Genomic DNA, 16,204 nt, shown 5'->3' with positions numbered 1-16,204 from the left:
AACTTATCACCAAACTTAAAACTATGGAGAGACCTGGTTTGAACAAAGACATTGGATTCTTATCTCATTATACATGACAAAGCCATTTTTCACCTTCTCACCCCTTGCTTTTTCCTGTTAGACCTATTGCAGTCGTTAAGAGTCGTCAACAGGCTCATCGCAGCTATCTGCCAATCACCCATTCCCACCACCCTTCTGAGTAATACCCCTCCCCACCTTCTCACTATATAGAAAGATCCGGTGACTTCTGTTTCAGTGTATCTGAAGAAGTGTGCATGCACACGAAAGCTCATACCTAGAACTAACTCAGTTGGTCTTTAAGGTGCTACTGGAAGGAATTTTTTTATTTTGTTTTGACCATGGCAGACCAACACGGCTACCTATCTGTAACTGAAATATTTAATGCCTTTCACCTTGGTTATAAATTTTACAATACCTTCTGGATCATTTTCTTTGGCTTGCTCACCAATGCAACGGCTAACTTTTAGCCTTTAACTTGCACCGCAGTTTATGGCTCCTGCCTCTTACGGATATTTGAGGAGAAACCTTGCTTTCCTTTCTTCTTAGCAGATTTCTAAGAGCTACCAATCCTAAACAACAACAACAGTAAAACTTTTTACCTATATCGCCCCAGCCCGCCCCGCCCCACCCCGCCTCAATTGTTAATGGGCAAATGGATTTGCAATCTGATTTTTATAGCCTATCTACTGATGCAATTATTTGCAAATAATTATCTCCAAAGGCCAGAATGATAGACAAAAGTTAAAACACTTTAGAGCTTTCCCTTAAAATTGTTTCCATGCCGCTTCCATCAGGCTGCTGCAACAGATGTTGGCTGTTAAAACTGCGCAGACGACACAGTTCATGACTTTTCTGAGACGGCTGTGTGCCACATCTGTAGTTGATGAAAAGAGTGCAGAAGTGTGTCAGACAGAGAAAGTGTGAGAGAAGCAGATGCAGCCCGGGCCAAATGAATTGTCTTCAGTGCTGGGGAACTAAAAATAGATGCACGGCACACACTCCTACAATCTCTTTGCCCAGCCTTATAAAATCTTAAGTCTGCGTATCCTATTATGGAGTCAGCCTATCAAGGGGAACTTCCTACATGCAAAAACTTCAGCTAAGGAGAAAAACGAGTGTGTCCAGGAAGCAATGAGTTCACACTGAGGAAGCAGGCTGCAGCAGCCTTCTCAAAAGCTACTCTCTTAGATCCTCATTAACTGGGCTGCCGTCCAAGTTCATCTGGGCCCCAGAGAAAGGCAACGCTTGTGTTTAGACCGCACAACACTGACATAACATTAACAGATTTACATATGCAAAAACTGTGAAGCAACAGGCATTCCCCCTCAATTGACCCACAGCTTGTTCTGGCTGCCGAGTTATTCCCTGCTTAGGTTCTGTAACCAAGTGGGCGTCATGCGACTGCCATCTGGGTACCACTTTACTTAAAGCTGGCAGTCTCTCTGCAATAGGCAAGCTGGCAGCAAGAACGAAAGGAATAAACTGCATCATTTAGTTAACATCCACTTGCTTCGCGGCTGTTAAAAACCCATGACTGAATAATAATTCGGTTATTCCTTTTGCCAATATTGTCAGCCAAATCGAGTAACGCATGCTGCAGGAATGTCAGCTTGCAACATTTCCATTAAAATTAAGCAAGAAATTTAAAAAAGCAGCCCATAGAATGGATTGTGTGCTAAAAGGGAGGGAGAGGGAATGTTAGAACAACGTCGATCTAAAAATAAATTGGAACTATTAACAATGGTTAGAGAACCAAGAACTTTTTTTTAAGCCAACCAACCCAGTTAGCTGAGCATCTAGAGCACTGACAACCTGCAATTAGGTGAGGAATCAGGGTATGTTTATAAGAAAGCTTGTTAGAGTTGAACATCGCTCAGCTTCATGACACTCAACTGCCCTTCTCATCTGACATCTTAATCCTCAGATTCTTATCATTTCCTTCTGTCTTAACACAACTACTTTCGCACAAATCCATATTAAAGAAAGTGGCTGAAATCCTACACAGCTGAAATACAGTTAGAGCATATCCTTTTGTAAAAACCAAAAGCTTTTGAAGTAGCTTTCTCTTTGTGTCTCTGTAGTTTGCGGTAAATTAAGTTACCAATAGTAATCAATTCTTTCCCTCAAGCTTTCTCAGAACTATAAGCAGGCAGGCACACAGATATCTCAGCAATAATCTTCTTTGGAGGCTGAGCAAAGACCCATGCTGGGTATCTTTACACTGTTGTATGGCAAAGATAACAAGTGTTTGCATTATAAAATGAGAATACAGTCAAAAGCAGCAATTTCAGCTAGATTAATAGCTAAGAGAAGCAAAAACTACAGAGCAGGGGTCAGAGTCTGCAGACTACAGCATTTTTGACTTTTCTTATTGCATTTTGAAAGAATGTCAGAAACGGGATTCTGAAGCGCAGAAATAATTTAAGACAAGAGATAGTAAGTGGGGAAACTTGAGTTCATTAGTAACTCACTCCCAGAATTGACAAATGCATGACAACATCCAAGATCCTTGGGGCAGAATCAAATTGCAATGCATTTAGCCCATCTCTCAGACATACTGTGGCAGTCACCAGCTTGCACTCTAGATGCTGGGTTAGCTGAAAAGAATCAGATAATGGGTGTAAAGGGTGAGGGGGTGAAAAATGGCTGTTATCTCACACCACCCTCTCTTTTTTTCTTCAAGCACACACATTCACAATGAGAGTGTCCTGAAAGAGTCAAAATGTTCACAGGCAATATCTCATTCACTGCTCCTTGTAAAACTAATAATGCCGAGGCAAAATAGACTGTACATTTCATGAACATTTTCTGCCCCGCAAAATGCATCCCTTTTTAAATGATTTTTAAAAATAATACCAAAGTTTACCAAAAAGGCACCCAGCTATTCACGAATGGATGTCTATTGTAGGAAAAGAGAGGAGAGTTCACTGAGGCAACCAAGTCTGCAGAACAATGGTGTGTGTGCATTTGTGTCCGCATCAGAATACAGATATGAGAACAATGCTTTACTTCCAACAGGATAGGCATCCAAAAACACACCCTCACGCATATTCTGTGGCAACTGGTCACACTGGTTTTACTGGGGAAGCATTTCCTCTCCCACCTCCATTTACCAACAGCAATGTCTCCATGTAGCCGATCACATTATGATGTTATCAAATTCATTATGTGATGGCTGGATATCACATGACAAAGAGCTCCTTTGAAGTTTAAAAAAAATAATAATCTGAAAGCAGCAATTGATCAAGGGAACAATGAACCAGTTTGCGGGTCATGGTAAACCATAATTAATGGGTTTACCATGAATGTGGAGATGACTCCTACTTTCCTCCTCCCCTAACTTGTCTGGGAACAACAAACACCGTACCTTGGCTTAGAGTTACATCCAAATCAAGAATCATGGTTTGCTTCACTCAAACTGACTACAAAAATAAATTCTGACTTCCCATTGTGGTTGGTTTGCAGCTCAGACATACATTCACTGGTTGGTGTGAGGCAACCTCACAGCTTTCAGATAATGCCTTCTTACCACACACGCACACCCCTAATGTGGGGATGACAAGCACAGGCCAACCTTGCATATTGCTATATAAATTATTTACTGTATTGATTGGTGATTGGTGATAGCAGAAGTGAGGTGCTTTAAACTCTCAGAAGACCGTACACAGATCTTATTTTACAGATCATATTTTAAATCAAAGCAGAGAACTGGGAGTAGAACAGGAAGAACAAAGTAAATATCTTTATGATCAACAATATGTTTAGCTAGAAACAAAAATAATCAAGGTAAGTTGTATTCCCTTAAAAACAAAGCAAAGGATGCAGAAGATGTGGTAGCAACAAACAGAAAGATAAAAATAAAATAAAAGGAAAAGCAAAGAAGAAGGTCCAGTTTGCAAGACCAAGTGCCAAGTTCAAGAAAAGAAGTCTGCCTAAATAAAACAAAGAGACACAAATAACTTGGGAACAAATTGTGATATTTGGTAGCAATTCTTAGCTATTGAACACTTTTAGGTATACCTGTTATTTGTTTCAATAATTACAGCGCATTCTGGACTGCTCTAATTGAGTAGAAGCTTAATATCCTCAAGAGTTTCTGAGGGGAGAAAACCCGAGACCTTCCATAACTTGACCAAATTATCCTTAAGAGAATATGGATCACCCCAGGCATTTGCACTGCTTAGAAATTGTTTAACATTCAGGTCACCAAAGTATCGTAGCATTTTTAATTGTATGCACTGTATGCAAGGCCATTGCACTTAGCACAACTGTCACAGAGTAGCATCCCTATCAGTAATTACCCTCCTGTTATATTTTTTTACTTCTTTAGGAAGTTCAAGAGATTGTTGACCCACATTTAAAGAAAAGGGGGATAAAAGATGCCACCTTCAACAAATTTTGACAACCCAACATTTTAAAAAGAATAATAAACAGAAAAGAACTAACATTCCTAGAAAGCAAAAGCTTCAGGCTGCACTAGTATTCTGAGAGGGGAGTTACTGAGAATGAGCTGGCTGTCCCAGTCCATCTGTCCATTCTAGCACCTATAGGTTGACCATCATCCTTGCAAAAAAGCCTTTGTGAACAAACACAAATCACACAACTTGCCTTCTCCAGTGGTGAGGATTCAGTTCATGCATATAGGCCCTATGCAAATGAGAAGTGAAATGGGCAAACATCATCTGTGCTAGAAGGGTAGAGATCGGAGTGGCTGGCATTCACACAATCCCTGTTCCTCCATAATATGCTAACAATTGCATAGAGCTTAAATGCCCAACAGGTATGTCTCTAATCCTTCCAGCGTACTTGTACATAGCCTCTGTAATAATAATAGCAAAGTGAATAGAATAGAATACAGTAGATTGTTTCTATTTCTTCCCTTTCTACATTTGGTAGAGCTTGAGATTCTCAATCTCAGGGTCACGGGTTCAAACTCCATTTGGGCAAAAGATTCCTGCGTTACAAGGGCTTGGACTAGTTGTTCCTTGTGGTCCCTTCCAACTCTACGATTCTATGATTCTGTTGATTTATAGGAGGGTCCTCCAAGCAATGCACCTGAAACGTAAGCACTCTAGTAAATAGGGTGCAACTCGGATGTAGTCCATGGAAAGTTACTTTCTCTCAGCCTCAGTTCCTGATCTAGGAAAACTGGGTATGACCTTGCTGTGGATATTGCACAATTCTAAATAAGCAATCCCATAATGAAAGGTTAAAGATAATAGCCTAGTTTGCATGTAGCAGAAAGTCCTAGTGTGAAACAAATCATGCAGAACCAGTTCCTCCCTTTGCCAAGATCCGCCCTTTGCATGACAACATTGGAGGAATGCAAGAAGTGGGGTCCTAAGAAGATCTGTTTTGGAACCACTGCTATTTACACTTCTTCATAAAAGAACTGAGTCTGCAGTGAATTGTCCAGGTTTTCTCATGATACCAAATATTCAAGATGGTAAAAACCAAAAAGAATTTCAAGGAGTCCTAAAAGAATCTCTCCAAACTAGGTGAACGAGCATCGAAATGGCAAATGAGGTCAAATGTAAAAAGTATAAAATGAGGCACATTTGGACAAAAAAAATACCAACTACACATATACACGAAGGAGGTCAGAAATGATTGTGGCCAATCAGGGAAAAGATCTTGGAGTCATGGTCGACAGCTGAAAGAAAATGTCTCTCCCGTCTGTGGCAGTTACAAGAAGAGGTTATTTCATGTAAGATATCATTTCATTTGCAGTAATAATAATAATAATAATAAATTTTATTTATATCCCGCCCTCCCCAGCCGAAGCCGTGCTCAGGGCGGCTAACAATAAAACAGTACAAAAGTACAGCACAAACAACACTCTAAAATCATTCATTATAAAATTAATTAAATTCAAGCCACTGGCCACCATTGGGCCAGAGCTCCACGAAGATTGCCAAGGGAGGGAGTCAGGCTGTGCCCTGGCCAAAGGCCTGGCAGAACAGCTCTGTCTTGCAGGCCCTGCGGAAAGATGTCAAGTCCCGCAGGGCCCTAGTCTCTTGTGACAGAGTCTTCCACCAGGTCGGAGCCACAGCCGAAAAAGCCCTGGCTCTAGTTGAGGCCACCCTAACTTCTCTGTGGCCTGGGACCTTCAAGATGTTTTTATTTGAAGACCGTAAGTTTCTCTGTGGGGCATACCAGGAGAGGCGGTCCCGTAGGTACGAGGGTCCTAGGCCGTATAGGGCTTTAAAGGTTAAAACCAGCACCTTAAACCTGATCCTGTACTCCACTGGGAGCCAGTGCAGCTGGTATAGCACCGGGTGAATGTGATCTCACAGCGAAGACCCCATAAGGAGTCTCGCTGCAGCATTCTGCACCCGCTGGAGTTTCTGGGTCAGTCTCAAGGGCAGCCCCACGTAGAGCGAGTTACAATAATCCAGTCTGGAGGTGACCGTCGCGTGGATCACAGTGGCTAGGTCAGGGCGAGAGAGGTAAGGAGCCAACTGCTTAGCTTGGCGGAGATGGAAAAATGCCGCCTTTGTTATAGCTGCAATCTGCGCCTCCATGGAAAGGGAGGTGTCGAAGATTACACCCAAATAGAATCAAAAATAAAACTGCAAATAACATATCTTTATATAAATCTATGGTGCCACAGCATTTGGAATACTTCAAGTCTGATATTTCTAAACTATCTTCATGTGTATGTAAAAAGCATAATTTATCTCAAGGTCACCAAGGAACAGATGATAGTCATAAGATCTCTATATTCCCACATTTGGTGTAGCCAGCACCAACTGTGACTGGTAGGTGTTCCAGTCTACCTATGGCATGATGTAAAAGCAAGTTTGGATCTAGAAGTACCCTAAGCTACAAATTTGAAGAATGAAATCCTGTCCCTTCAAGGCAGTCCTCCAAAATTATCTGTCTTGTCTGGAAGGAGTCTATTTACCCACAGAGTCATAATCCACATGTAAGTTCCAGAATGTAAGGTTAATAAAATAAAACCTTAATAAAAGAAGGAAAACAGGGGTGGCTGCCATTTTCATATTGATGACAGTGCACTCCATGACTTCAACTGACTTTACTAGAAATTCTTTGTAAGTATTAAAAAGCGGTATCTGAGACACTTTGAAACTTACTCCCACCAAAGGGAAGAATAGTCTACCCAACACTACATTCTGGAGCTATGTTCTCGGAGCCACTATAAAGAAACGCCTGTCATACTTTGGAGTTCTACCTTGCCCCAAAATGCTGAATCAGTTACTGGTGTGAAATTGCCAAGATGAGTGAGGCCCAAATAATTGCTTTTTAATGAACACTTATTTCAAGGTGGCTCCTGGGAAACCTTCCTGAAGAGGAGCTCTGCAGTATGTTTCTTAATACTAGCTGCTGGAAACCACAGTAAGGCTCTTGTGCTCGAGTCCTGCTTGCATGCTTCCCACAGGCAATCTGGCTGGCCACTGGGGAAACAGGGTGCTGGCACTGTGACTCAGAGTACAGGAGCATTCGGTTAGATCAGGGGTAGTCAACCTTTGTATACCTACCACCCACTAATGCATCTTTCTTGATGGTGAAATTTCCTTACCAACAACCAGTGCTCGATGGAAGGAGGATTCAGCTTGTGCCGTAGAACCCCCTACCACACACCTGGAATCCTGAAATGCCCACTAGTGGGCAGTAGGGACCAGGTTGACAACCCTTGGGTTAGATGAATAAATAAGGTTTAAGGCAGTTTATGTTTCTAACTGCAATACAGGCAAACAAAATAGGTGTAGAATGAACAATAGCATGCAACTGAGAACAGAGGCGAGTTACCCAATGAAAGAAACACCTTGCGGTTGCCACAGTGGAATTGAAATTGCCTTATAAACACTGAGGCATCTGTGCAGGATTTTTGCCATATGCTGGACACTGAGGTCCAGCACTGAGGGCCTTCTGGCAGTTCCCTCGCTGCGAGAAGCCAAGTTACAGGGAACCAAACAGAGGGCCTTCTTGGTAATGGCACCCACCCTGTGGAATGCCCTCCCATCAGATGTCAAAGAGAAAACAACTACCATATTTTTCGCCCTATGACGCACTTTTTCCCCTCCAAAAATGAAGGGGAAATGTGTGTGCGTCCTATGGGGCGAATGCAGGCTTTCGCTGAAGCCTGGAGAGCGAGAGGGGTCGGTGCGCACCAACCCCTCTCGTTCTCCAGGCTTCAGGAAGCTACCCGCAAGCCTTGGGAGCCCGCGGGAGTTCCCGCCAGTCTCCCAAGGTTTCCGGAGAGCTGCCTGCATCCCAAAACCTGGGGCTTCGGGCAGATATCCACAAGCCTGGGGAGACTGGCACGACTTTCCGCCGGGCTCCCTAGGCTTGCGGATAGCAGCCTGTTCTGGGGGCTGGGGTCGGGGGAAGCTCAGGCTTCCCCCGCTCCAGCCCCGCGCCGGGGGGGAAAATATTTTTTTTCTTTATTTCCCCCCCAAAAAACTAGGTGCGCCCTATGGGCTGGTGCACCCTATGGGGCGAAAAATACGGTACCAGACTTTTAGAAGACATCTGAAGACAGCCCTGTTTAGCGAAGCTTTTAATGTTTGATGGACTATTGTATTTTTATATTTTGTTGGAAGCTGCCCAGAGTGGCTGGGGAAACCCAGCCAGAGGGGCGGGGTATAATAATAAATTATTATTATTATTATTATTATTATTATTATTATTATTATTATTATTGATGAGATTTCCCAGTCCTGAAGAGGATGTATGGCATCATGCTTGGTGCCTGTTTCCATCTTTATCAGATGCAAGGTGCAGTCAGCACTCTGCTCCTGCAGTCATACTTGTTCCCTCTGGAATTTGAAAAATCTGGCCTTCTAGCCAACCTCCTTCGTGATGGAGATAGCTTTGTCTTCCTCTTTCGTTTCCACACGGAACATTTCTAGAGCAGTTCGAACTTCGAGCTGGCAAAAGAAGACTGGCAAGCAAGACAGAGAACCAGCTTTTAACACATAAATTTTTTAGGAGCCCCTGAATCGCTTCACATTTTCTGCGAATTCAGGAAAGACAGGATAGGTTCAATTTTTGGAGGCAACGCCAGTATGCTTTCATAAGGAAAAATTAAAAAGCACTGGTATTCTTGCTATGGCTAGTTCTTAATGAACTGTCTAGGGAAAGGTGATCTACATACTGGGGACATGGGAGAATGATCTAGCAGGTTTGATTGGGCAAGAAAGTAGAGGTTCAGTGCCTGAAATTGGTAGGTTGAATTTGTATCAAGTAACATTAATAAAACGTTAGCGCAGATGGAACTTCAAAACATGCAAAGCCAACCCAGTTGGAAACTTAAACAATTTGGCTCTTTGTACTATAGTTGCAATTACTTGGAGGTGAAGTGAAGGGGACTGAGGTTGGACATCCATTTACTCTGGGTGCAATTTGAGGCTACGAGAAGGTCTGTATCTTGTTTAACTGTTTTTCTACCTTTGTCTTGAAGCTCTTGAAATAAGCCCTCAAAATGGATTAAATAAAAGAGGGGGAGGGGGAACCTTGAACAAATGGAACAATTAAGATTCTATTCAAAAGCCCTTTTCTTCTAAAGGGAAAAACACATCAGGTTTCTTTTAAAGAAATTATGTAAATTGCACAGTGTTTCCGTGCAGAAGTTTGGTGCTGCAGTGCTTATACAGGAAGAATTCGAAGATAAATTTTCCACTGAAGTCTGTGGAAAACCAATGTATTTCACAGTCCTTGTTGATATAATTAAAGGTAACCATTGCATTTCCCTCAAGATAGCTGGAGCTCCATTTCTACCAAGGTGCTAGTACTCTGGAATTTATCTGAGTAAATTCTGGAAAATTGCATGTCAAATGACAAATCAAGAGAAGGGTTAGAAAAGTTTGGTTCAGTGTCACACCAGATTTGCAAAACGTGTCAGACATGAAGCAAATGTGGACTCATTTGAATTGCTTTGAAAAAGAATAATCATCCCAGTCAGGAAAGACAGAAAGGCTAAAACTTCTATTTCCCAAATGATCAAAAGTATACAAATTTAGCTATATAGTCCACCATCAGAATTAAAGCCACCATGGGGCTTACTTGTGAGAAGACATTATAAATTTGCACTGCAAAATAATATATTCTTATCACAAACAGTTTCATAGTCTAACAAATTAATTCTCAAATATTGCTTCTCCTTCTTCTTCTTCTTCTTCTTCTTCTTCTTCTTCTTCTTCTTCTTCTTCTTCTTCCCTAATCACTTTCCTCACAAAAATGACTTACATTAAAACAAATTTTTAAAAATACAACTAATAAAAGCCTAAAAGCCCACCTACAGAGATAAAAGATTGGTTTCACAGATCCCAACCCATGAAAGAAATCCACAAATGCCTGAAATGCCATTCAAATTAAGGGCCAAAAGCCTGGAGAGAGAGGAAAGCCTTTGCCTGACACATAAAAATAGATAAAAGATGGCACCAGGTATGCCACCCTGTGGAGAGCATTCCACAAGCAAAAGGCTACCACTCATTCTCATGTTGAGAGTTGAGGTCACTCTTGGGTAAAAAAATACAATGGCTGTTTAACATAACTAACCACAAGCTATACTCAAGATCTTTCTTGGCTACAGCTGGTGGTTATCGAGGAGGGAGTCCGGGTTCAAATGGCATGCTAGCCATGGGAGTTCAAAAGACTAGGGAAGAGTGAAGTGACTGCAGACTCCACACCAGAAGCCTGCACATTCACACAATCCCTGCAAACCATAAACTAGGCCAGTTTCATTAAGGTGAGTGACATTCCTGTTCTCCATTATCCCAGGATACTCCTAAACTTGGGTTAAGAGACAGAATCTCCATTCCAGTACCTTCTACCTAAAGTACCTCCCCACCCTTTTAAAAAAAAGTTTTAGTGTCCTCCTTTAGTAATTCATCACTCCATCTAAGAAGGCACCACGGCTACCCCTTTATAATTAAGTAAATAGACAAGGCCATGCAAGAATCCATCAGTGCCCAATCCATGAAAATTCGAAATGGCTCCAAGACGTTGAATGCCCTTTAGCTCTCTCTTTCGCAGAAATGGTTGACCTTGACTGTGGATAAAGTCACCATATAAACAGGGCAGACTGAATTGAGGCAGTAGCTGTTTACTTTTTTAGTTACAGAATAAAATTATACACAACAACAGCAATGCAGCTGAACAACCCAAATGCAGAAGAAAAATTTACTGTAAATGGGCATTAACCAAAAGCAGTGCACTTTTTTTAAAAAAAATTAATTTGTAGCTAAAAATAGTGTGTTACTGTAATCAAAAACAAATCTGCTACCAAAGTAGGAGGTAGCATGCATGCATGGACCTGTATGCTGGTAAAGAGTTGGGAATGTAGTTGCTTGCATAGGCACCTGTCTGCCCTACCCATATGATCAAAGCAGGGTGAGGGGGGAATCCTTTAATCCTACGTGAACACATGGCAAGTTACTACTATTACAACTTTGCATAATGGCAAGAACGATGACTACTATCTCCGTTTTGCATTCATTTAGCACAACCAGAGTATTAGGCACCGCACCAAAAACAGAAGCAACACTAGTTCAAGATCACAGATTTAAGCTAAAAGAGGGAGAACAAGGTCCATGGCAATTTACAGAATTTACAAATGTATGGGTGTTTGGAAGTGAACCGGTGGCTTCTTGCCCACAGGTGTGTGGGGGGGGGATATTTTATAGCAATAGCAATAGCAGAAGGCACAAAGGCTTGATTTAGATGTAACAGGAAACCATGGTTTCTCGCTTTTAGAATGGTATATGGTGAGCCATGGGCTTATGTACTCTTCCTTCCCTCTCATCATTCACTCTATCATTTTTAAAGTAGCAACGGTACCCTAAGACATCTGAACTGTTATCACTGTTAAAGGCTGTTTTGTTTTTTTGTTTTTTTGACCACAAGCCAGGATCTGAAAACAGTTTGTTTCTGGCTTGTTACCACGAACCATGATTTAAATCAAGGTTTCCCAAACTTGGGTCTCCAGCTGTTTTTGGACTACAACTCCCATCATCCCTAGCTAGCAGGACCAGTGGTCAGGGACAATGGAAATTGTAATCCAAAAACAGCTGGACATCTAATTTTGGAAACCCTGGTTTAAATAAATCATAGTTCCTCAAGTTCAAGCACCCCAGAGCTGTATTTTCAGAAAGCTAAAATAGCAGGTGTCTTCTTAAGATCAGGCCAAAGGCCTGTGTGTTCCAATATAGTCTTTCTCACAGTGGCCAACCAGATACCTGTGGAAAGCCCACATACAGGACATGAGGTCCATAGTCATCTACAGGAACAGGTATGAAGAGGGACACTACCTCTGATCCCGGAGCCATCATGTAACTATCATGACTAGCAGCTGCTGATAACCTTATCTCCCATGAATGTGCCTGATCCCCCTTTAAAGCCATTTAAGTCATTGGTCATCACATTTTGTGGCAGCAAATTTCATATTTCAATTACATGCTGTGCGAAGAAGTCCTTCCTTTTGCCAGTCCTGAACTGCCTAACACTCAGCTTCACAAGAACTTAAGAAGGGCCTGCTGGATTCAAGACAATGACCTATCTAGTCCAGCATCTTCTAATTAGTAGTCAACCACATGCTTGTGGGAAACCTGTAATCCTCCTGTGATTCCCGGCAACAGGTACTGTATTCAAAAGCATACTGCCTCCAGTCATGGGCAGAGCATAACCATAATGACTGGTAACCACTGATAGCTTTATCCTCCATGAATTTACCTCTTTGAAGGCCATCCAAGTCGGTGGCCATCACTGCCTCCTGCAGGAGTCAGTTTCATATATCATATACTAACTAAGTGCTATGTGAAGAAATACTGTCCTTTTCCATCCCAAATCTATAATTAGGTGATCCCTAGTTCGACTATTGGGACGCGGGTGGCGCTGTGGGTTAAACCACAGAGCCTAGGACTTGCTGATCAGAAGGTTGGTGGTTCGAATGCCCGCAACGGGGTGAGCTCCCGTTGCTCAGTCCCTGCTCCTGCCAACCTAGCAGTTCGAAAGCATGTCAAAGGGCAAGTAGATAAATAGGTACCGCTCTGGCGGGAAGGTAAATGGCGTTTCCGTGCACTGCTCTGGTTTGCCAGAAGCGGCTTAGTCATGCTGGCCACATGACCTGGAAGCTATACACCGGCTCCCTCGGCCAATAAAGCGAGATGAGCGCCGCAACCCCAGAGTCGGTCATGACTGGACCTAATGGTCAGGGGTCCCTTTACCTTTACCTTTAGTTCTACTATTATGAAAGAACAGGTGTACTTGCTCCACACCATGCAAAATTAACATCTATCTTGTCCCCTCACCTTTTTCTAAACTTCAAAGCCTTCCTGGACTTGATTGTACCATTTCAAAATGCAGCGCGTGAGTTTTGTAGTCTCTCACACATGAAAACTGTGTGTCGACAACTAGCACGCTAGGCAGAGAGTTAGTCTGGGAGCTAAGTCTCCAATCCTGTTCTGCCCTACATGTGGAGAAATATAAGCTTCAGACATTAACAATTTTCTCAAAAATGGTTTAAGATCTGTGCCAAAGTGATCCATGACATCCATCTCTTCTAATCCCTATGACATAAGTAAAAACACCCAGGGTGCCAGATTAGCATTGAGGTGATAGCGCTGGTATTACTGTACCTGCCTGGCACAATCTGAATGACGTCCCCTCAGGGCTTCTGGAGTTCACCTTCTGTTCCTATGCACCTGCACCAATTTCAAATTCAGTGAAAGAATGAAATGAAATCAAGACTTTGACTTTAAAAGGAAGTGCATACTGCATTAGCAACTGTGCATGTCATTCAAAGAAGCAAAATCATCTAGCATCAACAGCCAGTAGAGGACTAGAGTGCTTCATCAGATGCATCCTTGGTTGGCAGGTATACGACTGTAGAGAGAAAAATGTAAACGGTGAGGCCAGACGGAAACGAAATGCAAAAAAAATACAGTCTGTGACAAATTGCATTGCAGCTTTAAATGTATGCAAAATAAGAATAGTGGCCATTCACAATGGCAGTAATTGATGATAATCTGATGATCTATTTGTGTGTTACCACACAAATGTATACATTTAAGCTTTAATGCAACTGTCACAGAATACATTTATTGCATTTCCTTCAACTAACTTTAGTGCTCAGTTCTTCCTCTCCTTCCTCTCTACTTATATCTATATATGCCTGCTGAGTGTAACACTTTGTGCACCTGATAAAGTGCACCGTAGTCCATGAAAGCCTATGCCAGGGGTTGTCAACCTGGTCCCTACTGCCCACTAGTGGGCGTTTCAGGATTCTAGGTGGGCGGTAGGGGGTTCTACGGCACCAGCTGAATCCTCCTTCCATCAAGCACCGGTGGCCGGTAAGGAAATTTCACCATCAAGAAAGAGGCATTAGTGGGGGGTAGGTATACAAAGGTTGACTACCCTTTCTTTCTGGAACTTACATTTGGATTATGATGACTCTGTGGGTGAATAAACTCCTTCCAGACAAGACAGATAACAGCGGAGGACTGCCTTGAAGGGAAAGGGATTTCATTCTTCTTGAAAGAGCAAATTTGTAGCTTGGGGTACTTCTGGGTCCAAACTTGCTTTTACATGATGCCATAGGTAGACTGGAACATCTTCTAACAGAGATCTTATGACTATCATCTGTTCCTTGGTGACCTTCAGATAAATTATGCTTTTTACATACACATGAAGATGGTTTAGAAACATCAGACTTGAAGTACTCCAAATGCCTATGCCATAATAAATTCACCAGTTGTTTGGGTGCTTCAATTTTTTTTGTTGTTTTTGGTGCAACGGGCCAACCTCATCGCAGAGGGCCACAGATAAAATCTCCACATTTAGCATCAGGACAACAATTTCTGACACTTTTGAGGGTCCATTTATACAGATTAGTTGTTTTTTATTTCTTAAAGCTATTTGTAGATCGCCTTTCATGTAAACATCTCATGGTGCTGCTGCACAAAAATACATTAAAATTACATTAAAACTTACTAACAGAATAAATAAAACAACAGCCAACATTAGGCCAAAACAGATGTATCGTATTATTACAGCTAGTATCAACATCAAGCAAAGATCAAAGAAAGTAAGTTTTTAGCAGATGCCAGAGTGCCTTAACTCAGAGTGGAGGTGATTTCAAAGAGAAGGCACCACCACTGAAAAGTCCCTGCCCCTGTTGCCACCAGAAAACTCTTCACAGGTTGCAGCACAAAATTGCCTCATCAGACAACTTTAGCATTTGGCCAGATCAATACAGAAGAAAGCGCTCTCCCGGGTTTATTGGTCAGCAGAATCATCTGACAAAAGTTTTTTTTCTGGACCAAACCACTACAGTTCAAGATAAACAGCTACGTGGAACTTTCTGACTAGCTTTAGGGGAAATGTGAATTCCATGTGTTTGACGGGCCTGAAATTAGGAAAATGTGTCTTTTCAGCCATTCCATACCATACTGCCACTGAAGATGCAAGCATATTTTATTTTAATTTACTGTTTATTTTATTAAAACATAACAATTATGGATTCTTTAAAAGTTAGCCCCTTCAACACCTCTGGCCTTAATTTCTCTCATATTCACAATAAAAACAATTTAAGACTGTTACTTATGTGTTTACGGGTGAGGTGTAGATTCTGTTGTGGAGTGGCTTCTGAAAAACTAACAAACAGTATTATCAAGAGAAAAAGAAGACTGACTTCTGAGATTAAATACATTTCACCAGAAGCTGTGAAGGGGCAAATAATCTATTTTATCTAATCTTCAGCATGCCGTCAGAGGATCCGGTTATAAGAGAAACAGGGCCTGGGTTAATATGATGTGTGTGTGCATGTGTGTAAAACAAATTGCTGCAGGTAGTTTTGGTGGCTGAGGCTAACACAACCTACTGGCCACAGCCGAGGGAAATATATCATTCTCTGTTTTTTCAAAAATGCAAACAAGGAAAAGTAGCAATACTTGGAAGTAAGAGGAAGACCTCAAAGTTTCTTTTCATGAGTGATTCATATAAACAGTATATTGTGATAGTAGTTTCCTGGAACAGGGAGGAGATATAAACCACAGAACACTTTCATTATGCAGAAATGTTATAAATGGATTAAGACAGCTTACTCCTCAGCAAAGAAGTAGAGAGGAAGGCAGTCTGGGACATAAGTGATTATGGAGACAAATCAGTAATAACTACTTCATACAACTAAACAATTCAGCAATGCTTCATTGCTTATTAT

At 41.8% G+C, this 16,204-nt stretch overlaps 1 protein-coding gene across 13 annotated transcripts in view; it reads right to left on the bottom strand.

Annotated features, from left to right (window-relative positions):
• Positions 1-16,204, bottom strand: part of FOXP1 (forkhead box P1) — a 553,244-nt gene that overhangs the window by 514,235 nt on the left and 22,805 nt on the right. Inside the window, exon 1 of one of the 13 annotated variants that reach the window (XM_081852741.1) lies at positions 2,888-2,907. The exons of the other annotated variants lie outside the window; for them this stretch is intronic. The gene's annotated coding sequence lies outside the window, so the exon portion shown is untranslated. Of the gene's footprint in view, positions 1-2,887; positions 2,908-16,204 lie in introns of those variants that run through there. 13 annotated transcript variants of the gene reach the window in all.

Source organism: Podarcis erhardii (genome assembly GCF_964252035.2).
Source record: "Podarcis erhardii genome assembly, chromosome: 2".
Taxonomy (NCBI): Eukaryota; Metazoa; Chordata; class Lepidosauria; order Squamata; family Lacertidae; genus Podarcis; species Podarcis erhardii.
This window is presented reverse-complemented; position numbering and strand designations above follow the sequence as displayed.